Raw genomic sequence first — 12450 nt, forward strand, 5'->3', positions numbered from 1 at the left:
TTAAGCGAAATTTAAAAAAAAATAAAAGAAAATAAATAAGATAAAAAAATGTTGAAATGAGTTGAAATGAGTAAAAAAGTCTACTTTAGAAGAAATTAAAATAAAATTAATCAACATACCAAATTGATTTTTTTAAACAATCTTTGGGCTCACGAAATAATTATCCTATACTCAAATGAAAATACACGGATCCTATAGGAAATTCGGATCGAGTTCTCGAGTCATTTAATTAAATGTCATGATAATTGTACTAGCTCAAAATTTGAAGACAAATTCCTATCCCTAATTACTAATTTTAGTTTAAGAATTTTGATATCTCCCTAATTTCCCGACTTTTTTTTTGTAATTTCCTTAACTTTTTCTCGTATTCTAGTCTCATTTCATAACTGAACAAGGATCCAATGAGTTCGTCGAAAGGCAACTTGTTCATATCATGACCAGTGCCGTGGCTGGGGCGGTGCGAGATGGGCGACCGCGCAAGGCCCCCAAAAAAGTATATCTATAGTCGCGTTTTTCCAATAAACGCCACTATAGATGGACTTATTGCGGTGTTTTTCAAAAAAACTCCACTATTGTTGCGCCTTTTTATTGAAAAAATGCTACTATAGATGGACCTATTGTGGTCTATTGCGGCGTTTGTCAAAAAAAACGCCACTATTATTGCCCCGAAATCGAATATATTTAGAAAATAGGGACCCCTTTTAAGAATTTGTATATGGCCCCCGACAAACTAGCCACGACCCTAATCATGACGTTCTTCTACTACCGTCACCTTTGTTCTCCACGATGTTGGGAAAATATTCAAAACCTTTCGCGACATCTCTGCATTCGAATAAGTGCACCTGAGACCCTTCGACCTGCTAATGATGTCGATGAAACGATCGGACATCTCCATGTTTCCTTCATCCAGATTCATCTTAAATGAGCTAAATTCCAACGCGAATAAACCTTTCTTGGCTTGTTTCACTCTACTAGTACCTTCGTAAGTGACCTCGAGCTTGTCCCACATCTCCTTTGCATTGTCACACATACATCATATTATCTTCTTGAGGTCCAATAGCACAATATAAGATGTGCATCGCCTTGTAATTTAGTTGCACCATCTTGATGTCATTTGCATCCGATTCATCTTCAACCTTTGGCACATTTGATTCCTTTTCTTTCTTCATTGGAATGTATGGTCCATGAGTGATGACCCTCTATAGTTCGTAATCGTTGGTTTGAATGAACGGCTTCATCATTGTCTTCCAATACAAGTAGTTAGAACCATCGAAGAAAAGTGGTTTCGTCGTCGATTGGCCTTTAAATCGCTTTTTCTCTAACTTAATGAAACAAAAGAAAAGCCCATGTAAATAAATAACCTAAACAATTGGAGAATTATATATGTGTATATAACTATCGATATTCGATCTATTAATTGACAATAAAACACATAGATTAATGTGCACTTATTAATTATATTTTTTTAACTCGTATTCAGACCGTAACTTACCCAAGTGTTGCATTTGTATTGTTGTGGTCGGAACTGGATCGGCGAGGAAATGAGTCCGACAGAGAGGGTGAGAAGCCGGAGGGGTAAGCCTGTCGGCATAACGACATTAGGTTAAGCTCTGATTCTGGCATAGCGTCTATGTTGCCGGCGATTAGAAAAAGACTAATTAGGTGAATATATATATATATATATATATATAAAAGTAGAAATAAAATAAATAAAATATACAGAATGCTGTGCACGAGTAACGGCTAATTCAGGAGCATCCTCCAACGGTCACCAAGTGGGACACTTTAGAGATTAATATGATTTTATAATAAATTTTGAAATTCGAGAGAAAAAAAGCTGAGTTCTTTCCACGTCACGAAGAAAGATTTTTTTTTAGAGTCACGAAGAAAGATAAATTTAAAAGTTTAATTTATTTTAGGTGAAATACATAAATGGTCCTGATTATAGGGTACAGTTTTATTGAGTCATTTGATTATTAAAGTTATAAAATGATCCCTAATTATAAGGTGATACTTTATTGAGTCATCTGATTATTAAAAGTTACAAAATGATCACTCGACTATTTATATGTTCCAAATTCATGGGTTTCTATTAAAAATTAACGACTATATAAGTTGGACATTAATGTACTTACTGTGATATAATAAATAATATTTGAATGATGTATATTAGCATTACTATTACTTTCAAATACTAACTCAATAGATTATGTCCAAATTTCGCAAATAGATTATGTCCAAACTCGATTCGATCTTTTGAGATAAAACTTGAATCCAACCCGACTTGAAATAATATATTCATAAAAATATTATTTTTGTTCAATAAAAAATAAGGATTTAATTGAAATAAATAGTATATAAATGAGTCTTATTGTAGTTTTTCATAAATATATAAGGTAAAATTCTTTTTAAAGGTCGGTCAAATATGTATTTTTCATCCTAAACTTGAACCCAACTTGAATCAAACATAATCTCTAAAAAATCTGACTCGATTCGATCCGTATCCGACTTAAAAAACTCGATCTGATCGGATCGAAACTCATCAGGTTCGAATCTCGTGCCCATCCCTACTTGAGCTTAGAGGTGGACATTAGTTGGCTTTTCATTCAATATGATATGATCCGAAAATCAGTGTTTTGAAAATCGGACCGGACTGGTCGATTCAACCGGGAATTATTGTCTGGTCCGGTTCATTCTATACCGGTCAAACCACTACTAGTGAACCGGAAGGAATCGTTAAACCGGTTGTGAACCGTTCGAACCGGACCGAACCGTGAACCGATTGAAAACCGATTCTATTTTTAAAAAAAAAATTAAATCAAAAAACATCGTTTGTTAAACGAGCCGAGTCAAGCTTGAGTATTGCTGAGCTCGAATCGAACTCAAAAACTTTAAAAGTAAGCTCAACTCGACTAAAAAACTCACGAGCTAAAATTATCAAGTTCAACTCGAACTCGAAATATAATATTGAAACTTGAACTCAAAAAGGCTTGAACTCAAAAAAATCTTAGAAGCTCAATTGAAGCATGAAATTCGAGCTCAACTGAAGGAAAAGAATAGTTCGCTCTGTGCTCACCAAAAGACTCCATGATTTTGAATGTCAAATTACCTATATTATTTATAGAAGTCAGTTGGGTTGCTCTTCTATGTTTCTTAGCCATGTGAGATTTAAAAAAATTAAATCAAACAACATCGTTTGTTATGATTTTTTTAGCCCCAAATTTATTTTTTGATTATAGTTGTAGACACCCGTTTTTGTCCGGGTCATTTTTTCTTTATTTTTAATTTATTATTATTATTATTATAATTACATTTATATTTTTGCAGGCTTAATGGGAAGCCCAGATTACAGACAAGCCCAATACACCCAAGGCCCACTCATGTGACCCATCAACCCAGAAGCCCAACACATTAGGGTTTCTAAACCCTAGCTCAGCCGCCGCCTTCTAGCTCCCACCAACGCTCCAACTGCCGCCGAGCCACCAAGTCTCTGCCAAGCCTCCTGACACCATCGCCGTCGACAATATCTGCACCAAACAGTGACCATTGTACATCCATCAATCCATCAATAATAGAAAATTCAGAAAATCCAAAAGAAATCTTATCCTAATTCTAGGATATTATGAACCTATATGAAAAGCAATCAAATCTATCATCCAGCCATCACCAATCACAGAGACAAGATAAAAGGAAAAAAAGAAAAGATAGAGAGGGCATTCGGGTTCAGGGGGAGGAACGAAAAAACCAGAAAAAAAGGAAAAAGAGAACTACTCGAACCAAACAAGAAAAATACAAAACCAAGGAGAAAAATAAAGAGAGGGGGTTCTTACCTTGGTTCGAGGCCGTAGAATCCGTAAGGTCGCTGGAGCCTCCATTTCCCGAGAGGTAAACCCTCTAGATTTGTGTCTTTAGGGGATGTTTTAGGCTAAGGGGAGTCGGGTTTCGAGACGAGAGTAAGGAGAGAATGCTTTTGAGGTGATTTCCTCTCTCCGACCACCGCCGACCACCGTGAACTCCGCCGTGAGTTCCGCCGGTGGCCGTTGCTTCTTCTCTTTGTGGAGGAGAGAGTTGAGAGAACTTTATTTTTCTCTCTTCTCTCTCGGTTGAAAACCAGAGAAATGAAAATGGGTGGCCTTTTTAGGCCTTGAAAATCATATATGTGAAACTCCAAACGGTGTCGTTTTGGCACTAGCAGAAACGACACCGTTTCGCCTCTCCACTTTCTGTGTTTTATGTTTAGGGGTAAATGTCCCTTTTAGTCCTTATGATCTTGTAATATTATTATTAAATCATTAAATGAAGTCTCATTTTCTTTGATTTCGAGTACTTACATTTCAGAATTTATATTTAAGTCACTAGTTTGTTTATTTTACCATGTTTGTTTATATTTGACATTGGTCATATTATTTGTGATTACCTCATTCTAGTCACTGGTTTATTGTGTTATCATATTTTGTTAATATTTGAATTTAGCCATGGTATTTGTAAATTTATTATTTTAGTCACTATCCATGTTTTATATCATTTTTGTCTATATTTGATTTTTGTCTTCAATATTTTCAAATATTTCAATTCGATCACTGATTCCATATATTTTATAATCTTTGCGCTATTCGAATTTGGCCACCATATTTGTAATAATTTTATTTTAGTCACTTATCTTACATAGTTCTGCGATTGCTTGAATATGGTCATGATACTTTTAATTATTCCATTTTAGTCATTGTTTTAGTGTATTGTTCATTTTCATTGACATCCTAATTTGGCCATGACATTTGTAAAGTCTTTATTTTAGTCACTGCTGGATATTTAGTTTAATTATTGTTTAGTCCTCTGTGTATATGGTTATTTTATTTTAGTCCTAAATGTTAATTATGGTTTTATTTCATTTACAGTTCCTGTATTATTAAACATTTGTGATATGGGTTCTATTTTATTTGTAATTATTATTTTGGTCCCTTTGGTTTCTATTTTTATTATTTTAATCCTTTATGTTTAAATTTGTGTTATTTTTGTCCTTCAAATTTTTGTTAATTTTATTTTAGTCTTGTAAATGTTTGTATTTTAATGATTTCATTTTGGTTTGTAATGTTTACTTATTTTGATGCTAGTCATTTATGTATGAATATATTTTATTTATTTTATGCTTATGTGTATTATGTAAATAATGTTTTCAATTTCATATAATGTAATCATGTTATTTTTGTATTTTTAGTAACATTTATTTCCATTGTATTTTACCCATGGTTGAAATATTCGAATCGTTTCAAGGACACGTATTCGTAAAATGAGCGTGGAAAGTATCACTTGGTCGAAGTGGTGCGATCCGGTACGGCATTTTAATGATATAGTAATTTGAAACAAATCAAGTGTATGTTACTAATTAATTTATTTTAATGATGCCCTGTGTTTTTTTATTACTCACAATCCATTTCATTTTATGCGAATGCAAATTCTCGATATTCATTTATATTCAATTTGTATATTTTAATCAACGAGGACTAGATATTCTTTAACAATAGAAAATAGTTGAAATAGCTTTCCCAACGGAGGATTGTTAATTTCAAGATTTTTTATCAAGTTAAAGGATTTTCTTTAATTACAAATTTTGAAGTAAATTAATTATATTTCAATAAATGGATCGTAATTTAACTTTATATTCGATTAATAATTTTCATCATTACGACAACGTGTAAGCGACACAGTACCAATTTTGGGTGTTATGGGGGTGTTTACCCTTCCCCACACGTAACCGATTCCCAAATCCATTTAAATAAATCTTTGGTAACGCAGACCAAATTTTGTCTTAAAAATGATTTTTTCTTAAAATTATTTTAAAAGACCTTTCTAGGTATTCGACATACCTAACCCAAAGGTCGATGGTGACTCTTTTTAATTTAATTTCAAATCCCCAATTTTTTCAAATAAAGGTCATAATCATTTTTTAAAATAATATTTAATTGTTTTACCTAAAAAATGGTTATGACAGCTTGGCGACTCCGCTGGGGACCTTTTTTTTAGAGAGTCAGGCTGTAGGTCGCTTACTCATTGTTGTTTGGTGGAAATTATTAATTCTAGTCTTTAGTTAACTTATGATCCGTTTATTGAAGTTTTTAATTGTTTCATTTTTAACTGTCATATTAACATTTGAATTTTTTCTTTCAGATCGGTCCAAGTTTTTATCGAGTTTTTTTCGTTTTTGAGTAAAAGGTAGGTACGTTCCTTCTCACACACATCACATACATTTGCATAACATAAGCTCTAGACACGAGCTTCGATCCAAATTAGTCGGGTGAATGCTTTACTCTCGTAAGAATTTATTCTTCGTATGAGTTTTAGCAAATAACCCATGGGATACATATCTTATACCTTCGTAGGGATTTATTTCTCGTATGGGTATAAGGCAATGGATCCCCTCGAATTGAACTCGTTCTGTTTGAAACCTGTAATGGGTGAGGATCGAGGGTTTGGCAACCTAAGGGGGCACCTACATCAAGGACAATTCAGGTACCATTTTTCTGTTATAGCCGAAACCATGCATATAGTAAACCCTAGAACGGTCACCCTAGGTATAGTTATATCGAACCTCTGTCCGCCAGTAGGTACCCAAATTAGGTATACACAAAGGAGGATTATTTCTGAACATTTCCTTTTTGCTTTAAATTTTGTTAAATAATTGCATGCGAACTAGATATCATGCGGTTAGGACCAATTTCTTGAAAATAGATAATTTTGGGTAGAAATCATGTCCGGGTAGGATTGCTATCTATTGAAAGCATGTTTGCGTAGTATCATGACGGGGTAGGTGTTATATTTATCTTGGAATAATATTTTTATCCATATCAATTATTTTACATGTACTAACTCGTTTTTCTCTTTTGTTTTTACACACTAACTTATTTATTTTGTCTGTGTCATCTTTTTTATCATTCTTTGCATTGCATTGCAACATCATAATATAATGCGAAAATGTTGATCATCAAGGGGATATTCTAGAGAAAATTTTCACAAGAATAGGTGAAAGTTTTCAATCAAGCAGTCATGTGCACAAACATGCGTCGAAGGCTAAAAGGAGTTCAGAGTGCAAGAACGATAATTGCTCGAGGATCGTGCAACATTCAAGACTAAAATGATGATCCACTGATTCGATGAGTAATCCAACAGTGGAGTTTTATCTACAATCATATCATCGCTAGTCATCAAAGAGCAACACAATGTCTTCAGCACCATCGAGGCATTAATGATTTAGTTTGTAGAGCATTGAGGGGCATCAGTTCCAAATACAAAGATCCGAGATGAAGTAGTGAGCTCGAAGATTGTGCAACATTTGAGACTGAAACGATGATTTATTGAGCCAAAGAGTAATCCAACAGTAAATTCTCATATACAATCATTCCATCGCTAGTTATCAAGGAGCGACACATCGACTTTACCATCACATGGACATTAACCGAGTTAGATTACAGAACGCTTAAAGGGGATCATTTTCGAGGATGAAGATCCGAGATGAGATAGTGATCCACTTCAGACTCAATATCTAAGCGAAGGCATGTCTGTAAGTGGACTGTCTTGTAATGAGAAAGCTTTTATCTCTGGTGAAAATTGGTCTACGATATTCATCGTTGGGATCAACATTTTTGCATCTGCATTTGCATCTTTGCATTTTTGCATATGTATTTTATTTTTGAGCATTATCATATGCATCATTCATAAAAACATGGGATTAATTTGTGGAGAAGTCAATGGAAGTGATCCTGATCACGTTACCATATTGAGAATAGAAACAAGAAGCTGAAATCAACATGATGAAAGCTTGTTCGACTGGTTGTATAATTGAGCTCTCCAGGATGATCTGAGAAAAGAGTCATCATATCATGAGGTCTACGATGTTGATCTCGTGTAAAACTACCACATAAGAAGCTCCAGACATTCCGCTAAGAACTACAAGGCACTAAAGCACAAGATCCAGAACCTGATTTACTTAGGGGCATGGGCAATCGAATAATGATGGGGCATTGCATCTACCATTTTCATTGAGAGATTATTTTGTTTGAACTCGTTTTTGTTCTATCTTTAATTTTCTTAAATATTTTTAATCTTAATGTTTGAATTTATCTCACATTCTAAGGTGGAATAATTGAACAAATTTTAATCTTTAGTTCTTTGAATATCGAATGAAGTACGTATTCTTTTAATTCTTCAAGAATTATAGATTTTTGACATATGGCAAGATTAGACCTTTCATATCCTGTCCAAAACCAAAAATAAAATCTCTCGATTTTTACCCAAAATAATTCATTGTCACTACCAAAGAACCAATTTTTGACATTCCCTCTCTTTGAGACCTTGAAACATTCTTTTCGACCTTGAAACATTGCATCTATCCTTTCGATACACAAAAGTCATACACATTCTTTTTTTAGCCAATAAAATTACCATCGTCTTCTTAGAAGTAAACCCGACATATTTTTCTACCAATAAAACCTACAAGCACTAAGTACAAGGTGTTAACTTGAACATGAACCTTCCTATCATAATAAACAATGTGGGGCATCTTGAGAAGACAATGAGGAGTATCTCGACTCAACTTCCTGAAGATAAGTTTGTACAATTAAGGCATGTTGAAAGCAAGAAGCAGAAAAAAGAAATTATTTCAAAATAATTCTATCATGCATTAATTACATTTTTCATGTGAATAAAACTAATCCTGAAAATCTATCCCCCTGGGGATATCTCTTCTGCGTGGACTTCTGTGTATGAGATGATGAACGGCTTTCTTTCTTTATCCCTTCACAAAAGGAGAAAATATATCCCTTGTGTCCCCTTTTGAGCCTGAATGATATTTTTTCTGATTCAACCCTAACCAAGGATCACCCTCCACATTGGGGGGCAAGTTGGAGGATATCTGCTCGCATGAGTGAAGATATTGATTCAGATGAGATACCAAAAGGTGAACCAAATACATAGTGCAAAGATCATATCAAAGCGAAGAGAACAAGAAAAAGAGAGAAAAGAAGCAAAGTAAAAATAAAGGGCAAAAAAAAAAAGAAAGAGAAAAGAAACAAAGAAAAAAGCAAAAACAAAGAAAAAGCAAAGAACAAAAAGAGGACAAAGAGCACAAACAAAGTCTCTCGACTCAAATGACGCATCGAGCTTCAAACTGTGAGATTGATCAAGCACAAGTATTTCAGAATCACTTCACTAGAAGATCACAGAACATCAAGAGAAAGACACATACGAGTAGATTCAAATTGAGCAAGACAAAATCTAAGGCATCATAACAAATTGATCATTGGTTCAATTACCCTTAAACACTTATTTGGGCCTATTTATCCATTTATTTCATAACCGTGAACCATGGCCTACGTTATGTTCCTAAAAAGTCCTTTCTAATCATACATGGATTTCTAAGCAAAAGATACTCTTCAGATTTCATTCCACCCATCAGGATTAATATTTTATTTAAAAAAAAGGTTTTCTAAAATCTTTAATGCATGATAGAGAAAAAATAACAAAGGGGGTTCAAGATGTAAATTCTAAGTAACGTCTTGAAACCAAAGGAGGATTCGAGTTGAAAACCTGAAAAGGCAACTCGAATATGGAGACTATTTCATATGAGGCGATCGTACAAGTCCCTTAATAAGGCATCACACAACCCGAATAAGAACACGAGAACTGGGAGTCGGACCAATAAATGAGTACAAAAGCTACTCTATCAGATTAGTGAACAAAAAATAAAGGAGAACACCATACCTTTGACCAAAAATAACCACTTTAGACTTTTTTATCATTCCTTACTTAACCATTTCTCAAAGATAGCATTGATCTTGACACTTGTCAAATAGCTATAATTTATTGAAGGATTAAAAGTGTAATTAATTCTTTGATATCCAATGAACTCTTGTTCTATGATTTGTCAATTGTGAAACCTTAAAAGGTGCAATATTTTCAAATCTTTTGATTAAACATTTTTCAAAACTATTTTAATTGATATTTTCAGACTTTTGAAAATAAAAAAATAAGAAAAACATTTTCAAACAAGATAATCTCTCTGGAGGCGTATCTTGGAATTCAAAAAATATATCTCTGAAGCTCATAATCGAAGCTGGGGCAAGAGAAGACAAATTTTTGGGGCAAAATTTGATGGGACAAAGAAAACAAATTATCTCAGGTCGAAGTTTGCAAGAGTACACCCTGGTGGAAATGAAGACAAACAAACTGAGTCATGGATAGAATGAAGACTGCTCACGCAACCATCCCCCCCACAGATTAACATGCATACATCAATACATACATCAACACATACATACATATTACATGAGTTTGCATCATCTCATCAAACATTTATCATCATGTGTATTAAAGACATTTTTCGCCTCACTTGAGGACAAATTCAATAAAAAATCAAATAAATTTCATCTTGACATCCATCATAACATCCAAGATAGTCAGTCAAAAACATACCATTTCGATCTTTCAGGAAATAAAAGCTCAGAAATGACCAAATGTATTCAACCTGAAAGAACAATGACATCCAAAGATGTGACTTCCTGAAGTCAACAATTAAGACATTTCCTTCATCAGCAGGAACAAACAGACTAGCAGTATCCTTTGATCTTGTTTCTCTCGAAACAAAATGTCGTCTCGCTAGAGGCAGTTTCTTTTGAAAAACAAATTTTGTCTCTCTTGAGCCAGTTTCTTATGAAAAACCAACCTTTGAGATTGTTTCATTTGAAATAAATTTCGTCTCACTTAAGACGTAATCTATCTTTGAGTATGTTTCTTTGGAAACAAAATTTTGTCTCTCTTGAGACAGCTTATTTTAAGAAAAATCTTTGAGTCTGTTTCTTTAGAAACAAAATTAATCATCTTTGAGTTTGTTTCCCTTGAAACAAAACAAACATCTTTGAGATTGTTTCCCTTGAAACAAAACCTATCTTTGAGTTTGTTTCTTTTGAAATAAAAATCTTTGAGTTGTTTCTTTTGAAAAATTCTTTGAGTCTGTTTCTTTTGAACCAAAGTTTTGTTTCTCTTAAGACAATTTCGTGAAAAAATCTTTGAGTAATTTCTTTTGAAACCAAAATCTCTGAGTTTGTTTCTTTTGAAACAAAGTTTTGTCTCTCTTGAGACAGTTTTCTTGAGAAAAATCTTTGAGTCTATTCCTTTCGAAAAATCTTTGAGATTGTGTCTCTTAACGAAATCATCTGTGATTCTATTTCTTTAAAAATAAATTTTGTCTCTTGAGACAATTTTTAATGAAAAAACCAACCTTTGAGATTGTTTCTTTTGAGAAAAATCCTTGAGTCTGTTTCTTTGGAAACAAAATTTACAATCTTTGAGTCTGTTTCTTTTGAAACATCATCTTTGAGTTGGATTCTTTTGAAATCATTATCCCTAAAGATGGTCATAACTCTTCATCATGTATGAGCGGTGTCATCTCCTGACCAGATCTCTTCATCACGTAGGAGTCGTGTCACCCCTAGATAACCAGACGTCCTCATCATGTAGGAACTGTGTTATCGCCCTTCCTAAAAATGGCCAGAACTCTTCATCACGTATGAGTCGTGTCATCCCCTGACCAGATCTCCTCATTGCGTAGGAGCCGTGTCACCCCTAGATAACCTGCCGTCCTCATCGCGTAAGAACCGAGTTATCACCCTTCCTAAAGATGACTAGAACTCTTCAGCACGTATGAGTCGTGTCATCCCCCGACCAGATTTCCTCATCACGTAGGAACTGTATCACCCTTAAACGACCATAACTCTTCATCATGTATGAGCAGTGTCGTCCCCAACAAACCTTATCAAATTTTTACGCATAAAAGGAAGAGAGCCAGACAAAAACGTGTTGTCTTGTCGTCTTTGCCCTATTCTTGTTAACACAAGAATGTGCAAAGAGGGGCAGCTGTAGACACCCGTTTTTGTCTGGGTCTTTTTTTCTTTATTTTTAATTATTATTATTATTATTATTATTATTATTATTATTAATATAACATTTATATTTTTGCAGGCTTAATGGGCAGCCCAGATTACAGACAAGCCCAATACACCCAAGGCCCACTCATGTGACCCATTAACCCAGAAGCCCAATACATTAGGGTTTCTAAACCCTAGCTCAGTCCCGCCTTCTAGCTCCCACCAACGCTCCAACTGTCGCCGAGCCACCAAGCCTCTGCCAAGCCTCCTGACACCATCGCCGTCGACAATATCTACACCAAACAGTGAGCATTGTACATCCATCAATCCATCAACAATAGAAAATTCAGAAAATCCAAAAGAAATCTTATCCTAATTCTAGGATATTATGAACCTATATGAAAAGCAATCAAATCTATCATCCAGCCATCACCAATCACAGAGACAAGATAAAAGGAAAAAAAGAAAAGATAGAGAGGGCATTCGAGTTCAGGGGGAGGAACGAAAAAACCAGAAAAAAAGGAAAAATAGAACT

The sequence above is a fragment of the Hibiscus syriacus genome, unplaced genomic scaffold (genome assembly GCF_006381635.1).
Source record: "Hibiscus syriacus cultivar Baekdansim isolate YM2019G1 unplaced genomic scaffold, ASM638163v2 tig00112856_pilon, whole genome shotgun sequence".
NCBI classification, from domain to species: domain Eukaryota; kingdom Viridiplantae; phylum Streptophyta; class Magnoliopsida; order Malvales; family Malvaceae; genus Hibiscus; species Hibiscus syriacus.